The sequence below is a fragment of the Mytilus edulis genome, chromosome 11 (genome assembly GCF_963676685.1).
Source record: "Mytilus edulis chromosome 11, xbMytEdul2.2, whole genome shotgun sequence".
NCBI classification, from domain to species: Eukaryota; Metazoa; Mollusca; class Bivalvia; order Mytilida; family Mytilidae; genus Mytilus; species Mytilus edulis.
Window position 1 is genome coordinate 53,793,497 of NC_092354.1, and position 18,287 is coordinate 53,811,783.

The window sequence follows — 18,287 nt, forward strand, 5'->3', positions numbered from 1 at the left end:
CATTTTCAAACGGAAATAGTTTGCAATAAAAACGGTGAAAGCCAACATTTTGTAAAACTCACAATGAGATATGTCATTGAATATGTTAATAATAGATGTCATCGATACTAATCATTACCCATTATTGGTAAACAACATGCCCTTTCATTTATATTTTTATAAAACGTTCAAAGATCTGTATCCTTGTTAACCCTGCTAACTGATTAGTATGAATGTACGAAACTCAACTAATTTTAATTTAAATTGATGACGTATTACACATCTATATGAATTGAAGACATTTTTTTAAATTCTAATAGAAAGAGGATTTTATTTCAAACTTCAATTTATTTTTAGTTTTGCAGAAGCCATTTGTTTTTGCAAAGAAATGTATCGTATTTCTATTAAGTTGCTTTAACATTAGGATTTACCTCTATATTGTTATAAAATTGAGAATGGAAATGGGGAATGTGTCAAAGAGACAACAACCCGACCAAATAAAAAACAACAGCAGAGTGTGCCTGGATCGTGATTAAAATATGCAAGTTCTTTACCAAAAGTGACATTCCGACTTCTTGTTGAAATTAGAGAAAACGACAGATTGAAAAGGTTAACTTGCATCTCACAAATGCATAACTCAAAGATTTAGACTAGTTCAGAGTTTTTTTCCCTCTGATATCAAAGTGAGGAGTTTAAATTAAGAACAATATCTTGAAATTCAACTTAATGATCATATATATAGTGTGTATTCTTGAGACCAAGTTCTAATTATAAAAAAATAACTGCAACAAAAGCGCATGTTTCGCCCATTGTCTTGTGTGTGAAGTTTTATGCAATAATCATAAATATTTTCTTAAATACGTCGCTTCATGTGAAAAAACCTTTAAAATAAAATTTGAAAACATAACCCAAAAATGATTACAGATCTTTATATTAATATAACTCATAAATAATTTTTGAGATACAGCGCGACATATGAGAAAAACACGCCCCTGTTTTAGTTACAAAGAACCGTAACTCAAACAGTTTTTATCTCATTTCACAAAAAAGTATACAGATCGTTTGACTATCATAAGAAACCACTATGGTAAGTTTCATCAACTTTTGATAAGCCGTTCTTAAGTTACGGTGCGACATATTTAAATGAGTGTTGATATGATAAAACCTATTGCTTAAACATGTATTTGGCTGATTTCTTTTAGATGTTAAGAACCCATTGAAGGTAATATGATACTGAATTTTTTCAAGACAGAACATAATTAGGTCTTTCCACTTTTCCGTGGAAAGACCTATTGCTTTTCTTCTGATTATAATTTTTTTCCTTCGCTGTTTTTTTTTGTTTCACAAGATGTCGCTTAGAAATTTGGAATATGATATCGAACAGTTTATACGCTTTTGAAACCAACTCTGCTTAACCGAATGCTTTACCATATAAGAGTTATCTCCCCGAACACTGTTTTTTTTTGTTATCTCTAAGGCTTCGCAACCGTATAAGAAACCGACAAATTTATTTTTCCAAATTACTCGTTATATCCTCAGGATGTTCTGTTTTATTTTGACCGAAGCCGTATCGAGATTCTATATGAGAGTTATTTCCCCTTTTGTATTTGAAATTTTGAAATGTATTTTAAACTGGAAAACCATAAGTGATAGAGACCTAGGGTCTTTTGATTTGAAATCCTTGGTCCAAAAAAATGAACATTAGGTCAAGGTCAAAGGTCAAGGTCATATTCTAAATTTTGATTTTGGCTTATTTTCACTCATTTTCATAAACCTTATAAGATATCGACAAATTATTTTTACTAAATTGTTACTTGCGACATGTTGTAACATAATAATTTTGGTTGAAAGGGTGCGTAGACAATGACTGGGAGTTTTAGCCCCTATTATTTCTAAAATTATGCGTAAAGTGATATAACGTATTAACCATACATATTAGAGACCTAGGGTCTTTTGATTTGAGATCCTCAGTTTGTGACCTTGAAATTGAGGTCAAGGTCATAGGTAAATTTGACGTTCTAGATTATGACCTTTGCTTAAATTTCATATCTTTACATCATAAAGCCATAGGAACTGACATTTTAGACTGATTTTTAATATTCTAATATCAAAATAGATATTTACTGGTGGAAAGACCTTCAATTGTTCTCTGAACAATTGGTTTTTAATTTATGAATAGTTCTCCTTTCAGATTTATCCTAGAACATGATTTATTTTTACTTTTAGATGATGATTCTCTTTGTAAATGCAAGCATTTTGGTGGTTGGTTTTCGGAAAACAACTTATTCACAATTAATGCCGGAAAAGATATAAAAATGTTGTAAGAATTGTACAAGATGCCTTTTGGTTATGAAAGGACGTAATTGCTTTCCCATATTTGTAGACATAGTCACTACTTAAGGCAACACATTAAACCATTATATAGTCGTCTTAGCCAAATTTTCAGATTTATCAAGCTGTATACCACAAGGAAGTCGGAATAATGTTTAGTTATTATACGTATCAGCAATGGATACTATTATTAGATACGAAGATCGAGATATATATATATATTGGCTATAATTACTAATTGACAGACATAACTCAGGGATATGTCACTAATGAATGTTGATCTTAGGATCTGATAATTATGTTTCATACACGATAGTTATTGTATATGAGAGAAATAATTTAAAATGGTATGCCATGAAACAAAACACATTTTGCTGACTATTCTAATTTAAGAAAAAAATAATGTGATAGTTCGGCTTCGGGACAAACAGGTAAATATGGAACACACACGATATGTGTTTGCCTAACGTTTGATCACACACATACCTGTCAAATTTATTTGTATGGAGATATAAGATACCCTTTAGTAATGTTGCAACATGTGAAAAAAGAACATCTGTACATTGTAAGTCATTATACAATTTTGAAAGTAAATTGTCTCTAGGTTAACTATAGCTGTACATAACTATATCAATTTCTTGGAATCTAAAAACACGTTTCGAATGAAACTGCATCACTGAAAAACTATGCCATCAGCACCAATTTAAAAAAAGACAAAACTTTAATTGATTGAAACAATGAAAAAATCGGGAATGAAAAGCTATCTTATTTTTTTTTAACTCCTTTTAATAGTAATTTAAATTACTTTCGTATATCAATACACATGATAAAAGAAGAAGTTTAGATCGCAAATTGATTTTATTTACCGAGACTCATTTTCATTCAAGGGTTCATGAAGTAAAACAACAATTACGAAACTCATCAAGTATGGTACTATTCATCGGAAATATCGTTTTCTCATTTTTCTAGCATTTTTTGTTTTTATGACATGTCCTTCAGAACTATATATGTTTAGGTATTAGATGTAAACGTCTTAAGTCTTTAGGGGCTTTAACCCGGAAGTGTTGAGACAGTTACACCTAAATAACATATAAGTTATACGATCATTTTTCTCTTGTTCTAATTATAGAACTTAGTTTTGATAAAATAGATAAAGTGACATTATATCAAATTCTAAATGCAGTAGCACTTTTAGAAGATGTTATTGAGTTATGGATTTGCGTTTTTTTCTGTCATTAAATGGATACATAATCAATGCTTTGGTGTGACAATATGAACTGCAAACTTAATTTAAAGATGCTAGTTGTCTATAACACTTATAACTACTCACTCTATGTTTTAGTCTGGTTTCAAATACCACCTTCACTAAAATAGAGCCGAGAAGTCGAAAATAACTAATAAGGCGAAGTCTACAATACGAAAAAAGTTCATAAAACACAGCAGAAGAAATTAAAGACCAAAACCGGGACAGATCGCAGGTGCTTCGAAAGGGTTATCCCACAATTGCTTTTATTTTATATTTATAAAATAGTAAAAAAAAACGGATATGTGGTATCTTTCCATAATACAAAATTATTACTTGTAAAACTAAAAATAAATCACACAAAAAAGAAGAGTCACAGTGAAGCCTTTAACAGGAGCACATAACTCTCACCTCACTGCAAGTTTAAGACGATAAACCATAAGACAAACGTTAAAAAATCCAAATATTGGTTAACCCTGCTAAATGATTAGTTTGAATGCAAGGAGGTAAATACATTTTCATTAAACTCGATGCCGTATTGTTTCATCTACATTAATTGATAATAATTAAGTATCAAAATGATAAATGTGGATTTAATTCAAATCTTTGATTTATTTTCAGTTCTTCAGAAGCTATAATTATATGTCTTTGTCTTGCACTATACATGACATATATATTTTCTCTTTAGCTGCTTCAACTGTAGGATTGTTTAAGATATGAATATAATGCCTTTATCGTGACTAAAGTACGCTATTACATGTTGATATGCAAAGTTTTAGATTTGTATGTAATTTTTAAAAATCAAATTGAACATATTAGTTTAAGATGTTAATCAATGTTTGGTTTTATCTGAAATTTTAAGGAAAGAAATTCCAAATAAATCTACATTACATATGTTTCACTAATGAATGCTGATCTTAAGATAAGATAATAATGTTTCATACACGATCATAGTAATTTTATTTGTGAGACAAGGACACACACTCTTTACGTCAATAACTTTAAATGGAAAGACACACGAAACAAAACACGATTTGCTGATTATTCTAATTCTGATAAAATATGTGAAAGTCCGACTAAGGGATAAACAGAAAAGTATGGAGCACAGACGCTATGTTACTGCCTCACTTCATTGCCTTATGTTAGATCACACATATTTTAGCTAGACAATAAGTACAAATGTAGAGTGTTTGATCTGTAAATTTAATGTGTACTGAGAAATATTGGTTTCAATTCACGGAGACTCATTTCCATACAAGAGTTCATGGAGTAAAACCACAATTACGAAACTCATCAAGAATGCTTACATTCATCATGTTCATCGGAAACATCGTTTTCTAGTTCTTTATATTTTTATGACATGTCCTCCATAACTACATTTGTATATGTTTTTTAAGTATTAGATGGAAAGTTTCTTACATCTGAGGGGCTTTAACATGGATGATACGAGGCAATTACATCTGATTTACATATAAGTAATACATAAATATTTTATATTTTCTCTTGTTGAAATTACTTATCAAAGGTACCAGGATTATAATTTAGTACACCAGACGCGCGTTTCGTCTACATAAGACTCATCAGTGACGCTCAAATCAAAAATATTTATAAACCCAAACTAGTACAAAGTTGAAGAGCATTGAGGATCCAAAATTCCAAAAAGTTGTGCCAAATACGGCTAAGGTAATCTATGCCTGGGATAAGAAAATCCTAATTCATTTTAAAGATACAGATACAGTGTCATTGCAGCAAAATTTCTTAATGCATTAGCACTTAAAGATGATGTTTTTAAATATGGATTTGTGTCTTTTTACTGTCATTAAATGGATACGTAACCATTCCTTTTGTATGACAATATGAATTGCAAACTTAATATAAAGATGCTAGTTGTCTATAACACTTATCATTACTAACTCTGAAATACATTCTTCTTCAAAAGAGAGCCAGAAGATACTGAAAAGACATTCAAACTAGAAGTTAAAAATAAATTGGCAAAGGTATGTCTACAAAAGGAAAAGAGTAACATACAAACAACAGTTCACAAAACACAAAAATTAAAGACCAAAAACTTGGGCAGATCTTAGGTGTTCCGAAAGGATTATCCCACTTTTGTTTGTCGTGTTCACATTTTTGTTAATACCCAATCGCCTTTGCGCGTTTTATACAAAGTGTACTTTGTTCAACACTTTTCACAATTACAAAAGAGCATTTGTGTCTTGAAAAATAAGATTCTATTGAAATAAAAGCCAAAACTTATAATATATCATTAATATACTTAATGTGGTCATTTTTATAAATTTCCTGGTTACAAAACTTTGAATTTTTCGAAAAACTAAGGATTTTCTTATCCCAGGCATATATTACCTTATCCGTATTTGGCACAACTTTTTGGAATTTTGGATCCTCAATGCTCTTCAACTTTGTACTAGTTTGGCTAGTCACTGATGAGTCTTATGTAGACGAATCGCGCGTCTGGTGTACTAAATTATGATCCTGGTACCATTGTGCTATCCTCCAAATAATCATACTATTAGTGGAACTTAAGGGGCAAAGATATCTATTTTTCTTATTTAAAACACAATGAGACTGCTAAAATATACAAAAATAGATTTCGACTTTTTTATCATGTTTTTTTTAAGATGACACATTAGCCGTTAGCCGTTATTATATTGACAATAAATCAAATTTTATATGTCTCAGAGAGTAAATCGATATAAAAGCTACAATGGAATGAATGCAATACTTATAATTGTTGTCTTCAATGATATTGTGTCCTTATCTATTTCCTTTTTTTGGGGGGCACTTTAGACTAATTGATTGTTTACTCCTATGATAAATGATATGGTGACGTCTATCTGTTGTAACAAAGTTACTTGTATCATCATTATATGCGTTAGCAAATTTATAATATGTCCAGTGATTAATATCTATTCATATAGAATTATACTTACATCGAGGATATGTCAGTCAAACAATGGAACAATAATTTATCTACTTACCTCTTGATCTTACAAATGACCAATACATTGTGTAAAGAAACAATAGAACGCAACACATGTTGCTGATGTCAGCCGAGTGTTTAGATATATATATATATTGTGTTGTTTTCTAACGAGTAAGCGACTTTTACGATGCCACTATACGCACGTTGTCTCTCACATACATTGTAAATTAATGTAATAAAAGTTTGTCAAATTATCTAGTGTTAGTGGTACACTGTGTTCAAAACAAAATCCGATTACGGATATGTTTATAGAACTTGGCAATTTCCTCATCTAATATTTGTTCTTGAATTAACCGCTTTGAAAACCTGATAAAGAGGTTCAATAATTAGTTTAAAGATGTGATTTGTATTTTATAACATCATAATAGCTTTCGTCGTAAATAAGTCATTTCGGCGTGTAGTGTCCGTTTTGTTTTGTCACAATACTAATGGCAAACGATAGTAGAACTTGTCAATAATGTACAATTATTCGTACCTTTTATTTTTATTACTTTCGATATTCTATAGCTCGTTTTTTGTACCGTAACTTTCTGGCATCAACATACGTAACATTAATAATCTCCAGTACATCAGACGTCAATTTGGCTGACTGACAAGAGTTTATACTTTTGTTCGTACATCATGTACATGTTATACAGAAATCACTGTGTTGATTTCTTACATTTCAACAAATAACCAGCGCAGATTCCAGAGCTAAGTATGGTATTATTTTCCAATGACACTATAAGAAGTTCAGATTTGCAATGTTAAAGATGGAGCTGCATGTTTTTGTCTAAGATTGATCTAGCACTTAAATCTTATTCGTTTACATCAAATGTTTCACAGGGTGGAACGACTTCTTAAAAATTCATAAAAAATTATAATATTCGTCGAAAACGAAGTTTTGTCATTATAAAGTTGCGTCGTTTCTTTCCTTTCCGTCGTCTTTTTTTCACTGCTTTTAGATGTCAATAATCATCGCTTGGCTGGTTTGTCTCGTCCTTGTTTTATAGTTTTTTTTTATCTTATGTTTTGCCGATGATTACACATTAATGTGACTTAAGACTTATGTATATCAATTTTTTAAATTCAAACCTCAAATTTATGTGACTTGTGTCAGGAAATTGGTGTTTTCTGGATCAATGCTACTGCTTGTAGAGTTTTTATTCAACAAGGGTATGACAAGCCCATTAGTCAGCTAGTATGTGTTGTCATTGATTGTAATTGATATGGTCATAGTTAATAATTAACTGTTGAACCTATACATGTTAAATAATTATTTCCGTAAACACTTTTTTCTTGTGATCGCATCTTTTTCGCAACCAAAAAAGATAACGACAAAATTATTTCACCAATTTGCCCGTTCCCCTCAAGATCTTAAAAATAGTGTTCACCGAAGCGGTCCGGAAACTCCATAAGAGATTTGCTTCCCTTTCTGTTTTTAAATTAGGTAAAATGTAATTGTTATTGGTTAAACATAAGTGATGGAGACTTAGGATCTTTTGAATTGAGGTCATTGGTCCAGAAAAAAAGAATAGAAAATAGGGAAAAAAAGGTAAAGGTAATTTTTAAATTTTGATTTTGGCTTATTTTCACCTCTTTTCACGATATAAGATATCAGTAACATATGTTTACCTAATTGTTAGTTGCAACATGTCGTAACACAAACATATTGGTTTAAAGGAAACGCAAACATTAAGTAAGAGTGTGCCCCCTCTTATATTTAATAGTACGCGTATGGTGATATACCTCATCAACCAAATATAATTAAGATTAATTGAGCTCAAGGTCATAGGTTAAATTGATATTCTATATTTTGACCCTTGCTTTTATCTCATATGTATACATGATTAATCCATTTGTCTTTTTGCATTAGGTTTCAAGACATTTAACCTTTAAAAAGTCAACCGGAAGTGACATTTTGTAAACCGTAAATAGTTGTGTATTGTACTTAATTGATATAAAAGTATATAGAACCTTATTTTTGAAATCGATGTCAAGTAAACATCAAATTTGTCTTTTTGACACATTCCCCATTTCCATTCTCAATTTTAATAAATAATACCGGAAGTAGTATTTTTCAAACCGGAAGTTCCAAATTATGTCCCTTATCTAATTTGTTTGTATAGAATGCATATTTATAGGAATCAGTACAATAATCAGGAAATGACATTTTAAACCAAATTTTACTATTTTCATATCAAAATAGTATTTTAAGGTCGGAAGGGCCTTCAATTAATCTCCAAACACTTGGTTTAATAGTAACTAATGTCGCTATTCATAGTATTTTGCAACTTTACAAGTAGTAGGATAATTGGAATTCAGAGAGAGATTACAATATATATACATTATATTATATATGCAAAGACTAAACTTTACTGTATAGAGCAACCAACTTCGTTTTTATTCCTTTCAACAACGAAATTAAGCCATTACTTTCAGGTGTTATTTGTGTATTCGTAACAGAGAATATTCTTATACAAAAGTCATTGTTGAAGATTAGAATCCTATGAAATATAGCAAAACACGAAATGTAAAACAAAACACACCCACATGTACACATATATATACTATTACATGAATTTTGACATTTTGATATTGCGTAAATACATATTTTGCTGAATAGTTGGCTATATTTTTTAAATGTTTAAAACCCGTCGAAGGAAATATGATGCTAAAAGAGGGACGAAAGATACCAAAGGGACAGTCAAACTCATAAATCTAAAATAAACTGACAACGCCATGGCTAAAAATGAAAAAACAAACAGACAAACAATAGTACACAAAACACAACATAGAAAAATAAAGAATACACAACACGAACCCCACCAAAAACTAGGGGTGATCTCAGGTGCTCTGGAAGGGTAAGCAGATCCTGCTCCACATGTGTCACCCGTCGTGTTGCTTATATGATAGCTAACAGTTTTTCAAGACAGAATGTTTTAAAGATAATTCTTCTTTCTGTTTTGTTCCTAGAACTTGATTCATGTTTACTTTTAGATGATGATTCTCTTTGTAAATGCAAGCTTTTTGGTGGTTGTTTTTTGGAAAACAACTTAATTACAATCAATGCCGGAAAAGATTTACAAATGTTATAAGAATTGTAAAATATGTCTTTGGTTATGAAAGGACACATAATTGCTTTCCCATATTTGTTGACATAGTCACTAATTTAGGCAACACATTAAACCATTATATAGTCGTCTTAGCCAAATTTTCAGATTAAACAATGTGTAAACCGCAAAGAAAACGTAAGGATGTTCAGTTATTATTATCATAAGTATTAACAATGGATACTATTATTAGAAACGAAGAACAAAATATCTTTCTTGGCTATATTCACTAATTGATAGACATAAACCAAGATATTTTTCACTAATGAAGGATGATCTTAGCATCAGATAATTATGTTTCATACAGGATAATAATTTTATCTGTGATACAAGGACACCAATTCTTTCCGTCAGTACTGTAAAAGGATATGACATGAAACAAATCACAGTTGATGTGATTGAATGTGACTTACCGAATTAGACTATTTACCGGTTTTGTAATAATATGAGCAATACGATGGATGCCATAAGTGTAACAGAATCTGCTTACCCTTCCAGAGCCCGTGAAATCACCTGCAGTTTTTCATTGGGTTCGTGTTTGGCTTTATAAATATTTCGATTTGAGCGTCACTGATGAGTCTTATGTAGACGAAACGCGCGTCTGGCGTACAAAATTATAATCCTGGTACTTTTGATAACTATTTAAACCACTGGGTCGATGCCCCTGCTGGTGGACGTTTCGTCCCCGAGGGTATCACCAGCCCAGTAGTCAACATTTCGGTGTTGACATGAATATTAATCATGTGGTCATTTTTATAAATTTCCTGTTTACAAAACTTTGAATTTTTCGAAAAAACTAAGGATTTTCTTATTCCAGGCATAGATTACCTTAGCCGTATTTGGCACAACTTTTTGGAATTTTGGATCATCATTGCTATTCAACTTTGTACTTGTTTGGCTTTATAAATATTTCGATTTGAGCGTCACTGATGAGTCTTATGTAGACGAAACGCGCGTCTGGCGTACAAAATTATAATCCTGGTACTTTGATGAAGGTGTAGTCCAATCAATTTGATACTTTGTATATATCTTATGATATGATCTTTCTAATTTAATTGCCAAATAAGAGTTCTGACCCCCCAATTTCACGGTCCATTGAACATAGAAAATGATAGTGCGAGTGGTGCATCCGTGTACTGGGGACACATTCTTGTTTTTTAACTCCTAATAATGTGAATTATTTTCGTATTTCAAGCAACATGATACATGGAGAAGTTTAGATCGCAAAATTGGTTTCAATTTACGGAGACTCATTTCCATACAAGGGTTCATGGAGTAAAACAACAATCACGTATGCTATCATTCATCGGAAACATAATTTTCTAGCACGTAATGTTTAATGACATGTCCTTCATAATTATATATTCTTAGGTATTAGATGAAAGCTTCTCACATCTGAGGGGCTTTAACCCGGAAGATACGAGGCAATTACATCTGAATTACAAATATGTGAAACGATCTCTTTTCTTTTGTTCTAAAAATAGAAATTAATTTTAATAAATAAGATACAGGGTCACTGTTCCAGTAGCAAAATTTCTTCATGCAGAAGCACTTTTAGAATATGTTTTTGAATTATTGATTTGCGTCTTTTTCTATCATTAAATTGATACTTAACCATTCCTTTTGTATGTCAATATGAATTGCAAACTTAAAATTTAGAAAACTTTTGAATTTTTGAAATGCTAAAGCTGTCATAACACCAATTATTCCCTCAAATTTAGAACGTATGTGAAAGTAGGCCTACTCGGACAAAAATAGTGCATTTGATATCATTGTTCACCTAAACTAACCAACAAATTTGCAGAAATGAAACTTTTGTTGAAAGAGAAATATATTAAGACCATTTTGAGACAAATTTTACTTGTCTAGGAGTTTGCAGTTAAAATTGAGGATTAATGCGCTCCATGGTATACTAATTTAAGATTTCCAGAAAACCAGGGGTTATTTTTAGTGGTACCTCCTTTCGGGAGCTCTCTTCTTTCTTATATTATTTTGAATGTATGTTGAAAATTGGCATGCAGGAAGATGACACCTGTACAATTCAGGATATACCTAGTTTCTATGAAGTTAAACTTAAGGTAAAATATTTAGAAAGCTGTTAAAATTGCAAATTTTGGTTGAACAGATAGGGACTTTTAATTGGTGGTATGACACCTAAAGCATTTTCTACCTCAGTAATATATTACCTTAGCTGTATTAGGCAAAAATTTTAGGAATTTTGGTCCTCAATGCTCTTCAACTTCGTACTTTTTTTCTTTTGTTTTTAACTTTTGTGGATTCGAGCGTCACTGATTATTATTTTGCAGACGAATCGCACGTCTGGTGTGAATATAAAATTTAATTTTGGTATCTATGATGAGTTTATCTATATAACGATACTAGTTGTCTGTAACCCTTATCATAACTCACTCAATGTTTTCATCTTGTCTTAAATACCTACTTCTCTAAAAGAGAGCCAAAAGTTACTAAAAGGACATTGAAACTTGTAAGTCAAACATAAAATTGAGAAAGCCATGTCTACAAAAGGAAAAAAATAACATTCAAACAACAGTTCACAAAGCATAGCATAGGAAATTAAAGACCAAAACTTTGGCAGATCTTAGGTGCTCCTAAAGGGTGATTCCCATTCGCTGCCTTAATTTTATATTATAAAATAGGAACAAAAAGAATATTTGGAATCGATCCATAACGACAAATCATTACTCAGTAGACAACCAAATAAATAGCTTTAATTGCTATTCTATAATAACATCTTTACAAGAAGAGAAAACATTTCAAAATCTATATCTTGGTTAACACTGTTAAGTGATTAGTTTTTAATGTACGGAGGTAGACACATCTTAATTAAACTCGATGTCGTATTATTTCACTTAGATCAATTAAATACAAGGAAGTTTCAAATCTGATTAAAAGGGGCTTTATTTTCAATTTCCTATTTATTTTCAGCTATTCAGAAGCCAGATGTATTTGTTATGACATGTATCTTATTTCCCTTTATTTGACAGTAGGATTTATTTATGTTTCAATAATATAGTGTGATCGTACGGTAACCTATAGTTCTAAATTTCTGTGTTGTTTGGATTCATGTGGAGAGTCGTTTCATTTGCAATCATAACAACATCTTTTTATTTTACACTAGCAACGTGCATGTACATGTATATAGTAATCAAGTAAAAACATTATATGTTTCCCTCAGTTTAAGATTGTTAATCAGATTTGTTTTTGCTCAATGAAATGGCTATTTAACAGCGATACAGTACTGTTTCCTATAAACAACGATTACATTAACACAAAAATATATCAATTACATGTAGGTGTTATTTTTGTATTTGATGAAAATAACGTTTTCATTAAGAAGTTATTGTCGTAGGTTAAAAGCCTATGGAGTAAAAAAAAACCACATAAGAAAAAATAAACAGATACAATTTGAAAAAAAAAAGATTATTAAAACTAGTTAACATTTGTTAAAATAAAATAAATATTTGAAGTTTTCCAATTTCTTTAATGTGGTCTAAAATATCAGTGGATAGACAAGAAATTGTTCAGTGTGTCCTCGTTAGCAATCATACAATATATCGTTTTTTATATTTGAAACGTGAAACACAATTATGATGTGTCAGCTAAGATTTGAAAAAAAAATCATCTAATTGCAATATATATTTGGTTTTTTTTATTATATAAAAATGACATATTTGCCTTGAATAGATAGACAACTAATCAACTTTTATAAATATCAGAGAGTATATCAATAGGAGATACGATGGAATGACTGAAATCACTTTAATCGTTGTCTTCAATAAAGTTTCTTATCTTTTTCTTCTCTTGTCACTTTAGACTAATTGATTGTTTTAAATATTATTAATGTAATGTTGACGTTCATTGGAGTGCAACAAATAAACCGATAATAAATATATTAAATGAACTTGACAATTTCCTCATTTAAAATTTGTTCTTCAGTAAACCGCTATAAAAACCTGATATAGAGATTCAATAACTAGTTTTAGGTAGTACCTAACACTACAGGGAGATAACTCTGTAAAGTCATCTAAACGTTTTAATTACGTTGTGTTGTAAAAGGAATATTAAGCTTCTCAATGATCAAAATTGGTGTTTGTCAAACTGCTATATAACCAGTGTAATTTTTCTGACAAAACGGTTAGTTCAAAATTTTTGAAATTTTCATATTTTTGTTAAAGGGTCAAAGTAAATATGAAAATTAAACAAGCTGAATTAATTTTAGTGAAAGTGTTCGGTACCACCTCAAAGCAATAACCTTTATATTGTAACATTGTAATAGATTTCGTCGTTATTAAGCCCTTAGTCACATTTCGACGTGCAATGTCCGTTTTTTTAAATTGTTAGACATCTTTGAAGTGTGTCACTTGATAAGCTGACATTTTTAACGAACTACAAAGTTAAATCCAATTAATTACTTGTTTGAAGTATCACTATTCAAAGGCAGAAAACGATTATAAAAGGAGATGTAACAGGAACTAACATAGCATGTTTGTTATACAGATCTTAGATGAAGGAGAAGAGGTATAAAGGCCTGGCTTTGGCCCAAGAAAACAAAATGTTTGATATTTATTTTAAATAAGCACATACAGTTGAGATATACATAGGGTCAAGAAATATAAGTGAAGAACATAAAGATTTCTATTTGATGACGACCCAATAACGTTATAATGAGTACTGTTTAAAAGAAAGATACAAAATGCAGAATTTATGCAGTTTTCCGTCTTAATCATTTTTTATCTCTATGTGGAAACAGTGTTCGCAGCCAAGAAACAACAAAATAATTTAACAGCTTTATTAAAACTATTGACAAAATCTCATCAAATTGCTTTTTTGGGTGCGCACATACTTTTCCAATCTAAAATATACTAAAAACATTTCATGAGCAAATAAGGAAAATAATGAAATTTTACAAAATATGCAAATGAAGTCATAATTTTTTGCCATGGTATCTCGTTTAATGTGAAACATGTTTTTATTTTACGAAAACCTTTTACCTTAGTGAAGTTTACAGGGATATGTATGATATCTTTCTGATTTGCAGTAATATTTGGTCAAAATAAGGTCTTTATTGAGTCTACTCCAAACATGTGTTATAAACTATTGTAATGGTAGTACACACAATTCTTTTTGGCAGATCGTGATTGTTGTTTAACAACGCTTTAAACAACCAGTAAAGAATAGTACAAAGTCGACAATTATGGAACAGTTTCCACATATAGTTTGCAGCGTTTATTTGTAAATATAATATTTATTTAACTTGTAAATCTCGAAACCAATAGTATAATAAGTTACACATCCATCACTTTTTCTCATCCTTTTTTTATATTGTTTATTTTTTTTTAAAAACGAATTTTATTTTCTACTATGTTTAGAATAACATTTGTTATCACCATAACGATCTTTGCTAATTTCGTTAATTGCTATTACGTGCAATGACATAATCTAATATAACATATCAAACGAATGTTTGAAAATCAATGACAAAACAGTTAATATTGATGATATTAAGCTTGTTTCTACATTCTACAGTTGATTACCACTTTTTCAATGAAACACTTCATAAATTCATGAATCTGTTTGGATACAAACTGGCAAGCATTGTCAACATTAGATGCATCCATCAAATGTTTATTACATGAACTAAGAGCATTAAGGATGTACAACTCTGAGGAGCCAATTATTTCTAGAATTAAACTTTTTTTCTAAACATGATTTTGAGGTTTATAAGAGTGAAAAAAGTAATTGTTGAAATAAAAACATGCATGTATGGTGGTGCACTTCTTTTTTTGCTACGACTCTTTAAAAATACCAAATTTTGGTGATTTTCCCATTTTTCATCACTTTTTACCTATTTTTGGGCTATTATCGTTAAAGAAATCACAGTTCCAAATTAAACTTTTTTTCATACTTTAAATAAAGATGAAGTAGATCAATCTGAATAAATTTAACTTAAAAAACTATAGGAAGGTGTTAATATAAGAAAGTTTTATCATATGTTGATGCTTGTTCGTGTCAAATTTACAATTCTGTCAAATTTGTAAATTTGTAATTTTTTTCTCTGTTTTAAAAACAAAATGCAAATTATCTTTTTTGTTATAAATTATTGGAAAAAAAAATACATATTTATGAAGATGGATAGAAAAAAGGGGTTTTGGATGTTCATGTACCTGGTAAAATAATTTATTGTTTCTCAAAATTTTGGATTAAAAAAATGACTTGATTGGTAATAATACTTAAAACATTTAACACTAAAAAATGCTTATTGTAAATACACAATTTTTTCACAGAGTTAAGTTTGAATATGACATTTTTTAAATTCATTGCCTTTTTTTCCACTTGTATCACATATTTTAGAAATAATTCAAGAACGAGTTCTTAACGAGACTGAAACGTCAGAAGAATACATCAAGAGACTTCATCAAGAAAAGTGGAAATTATTGTTTGTATGTTTAAATCTTTTTTTTTAGCTATGTAAGTTGCAAGGTTCATATTTAGCTTTGAAAGGAGTTGGTCTTCAGTTCATCAGATGAATTTTATTTCAGTTACATATTTTACACGATGGGTAAAGTGTCTGGCTAGGATCGTGGTTTTTCGAGTTATTTGATTGGGCTTTTTCAAATGGGATCACTTTTTTACGAGTGATTATGATAAAAAATGTAAACAAACAGACTTCCTTCCTTTCTGACAAGATGTGTAATAGACGCTTGAGTTTAACATACACGGATGTACAAGGTGTGTTAGTATTTAAGATAAAAAAAATATAATATCAATCCAATATTATTTTTTGTTAAAAAAAGTTGAATTTAGCCTTACAATTCGTATATTCTTAAAACAAAAACCAGAATATAGTAAATGTTATAAACACATGAGACATAACAATGCAAATTTCAATGAAAAACCACCCAGCGAAGCCTTATATCCTTAAATATACAGTCACTTTACAAAAATTCTTGTTATTGCATTGAACATGACATTTTGAGACTAAATTCTGTTCTATGCATCCATTTTTTTTCGAGAGCAGTCCCGGCATTTTTGAGTGCGTCTGTGTTTTAATGAGTGATTATACAAATTTTATAGCTTTAAATGTTAAATGTCAGTGTATTTACGTTTTAAAAAAAACAATATCAAAAAGTTCAAGTAATGTACTTTTTAAGGTATACCTTTTTTTTAAATAAAGTTTTCCATAGGCCATGTGTGAAATAGTTGTTACAAGAAATTACAGAAAAAAAACCACTCATTGAGCTTCATTCGGTGACCTAGTTTAAAATTTATTCTTTATTTGATTATCTCTCATTGTACCCAGGACGTGTCTCTATTATATAGGTAATTAAGATCTGTAATCGAAACTTTAGTACATTAGAAAAGTTTGCATTTTACTTTTACATATAAGTTTTTAAGTCGTCTACACTTGTAGATTCTACATACGATTGAATGCAACGTAAGAAAAACTTTCTTCTTCTTCTTTTTCTTCTTTCGTTAATCAGCAGCGGAAAAATACCATCACGCTGATGATGTGTCATCAAGTGCATGTGCTGTATAAGTTTTGATCAACAAAACCTGAAAAGTAAATAAATATATACATATATACAAGTTTAAAATTGTGATAGGTGTAGGATAAAAACAAGGATGATCTTTACAGCATCACTGTGACTCTTGTCTCAGGATGGAAGTGTGACCAGAGGCTTTTCCTTGAAAGAGTAAGAGCCGGTGTCAGTTGAAATGTTTCCTGGTAGATGGTTCCAGTATCGGATTGTTCTCGGGTAGAAGCTGTATTATGATGTGTTGCATTGTGGCTGCATGATGCTGACTGTGTGGCTATGATGTGTTTTCCTGTTGTTGATGAGATAGTATTTGGGAATTTCAGTGGCTACTTGATGGTACAGTATTTTCTGAAATAATAATAAGCGATTTGCTGTTCTTCTCATTTCAACGGTAGGCCAAATCAAAGATTGTATAATTGCGGTCATAGAGCCGGGCTGTTAGTTGTAGTTCTTGGTTCTTCCCTGTGTTGTACCATTTCTATACGTTTTATGTCATTTTTCCAATGAGGGTTCCATACTGAACTTGCAATTGTTTTGTTCAATTTCTTGAGGGCATCTACATGTATAAAAATTTCCTCATACACAATTCAGTTGTTGGGAAGCTTTGTTAACTTTTGAGGTTATGTTATGGTTCCAACTGAGTGTGCTGTCCAGCTCCAACCTTAGAAATGGGTTATGTTCTTTTAGTTCCAGTTTTGTAGAATGTAAGAAGAAGTATGGTCTTATAATTCTATAACGGATGTTATGTGTTGTCTGTAGAACGTGGCATTTATTTGGATTGAATGACATTTTCCAATCAATAGACCATTTTTCTAATTCCTTAAGTCTTTCTGTAATGTTTCTGTATCATTATGAGTTTTAATGTTTCTGTATAGTAAGCAATCATCCGCAAAGAGTCTTATGCTGGTACCAGTTGTTAAATTATCCCCAATGTCATTGATGTAAAGGATAAATAGAACTGGGCCAAGTATGGTACTTTGTGGAACTCCGGATCTTATTGTTGCTGGTTGTGATTTACAGCCATCTAAGAGTACTGTCTGTTTTCTATTTCGGAGCCAGTTATCTATCCAGTTCACTGT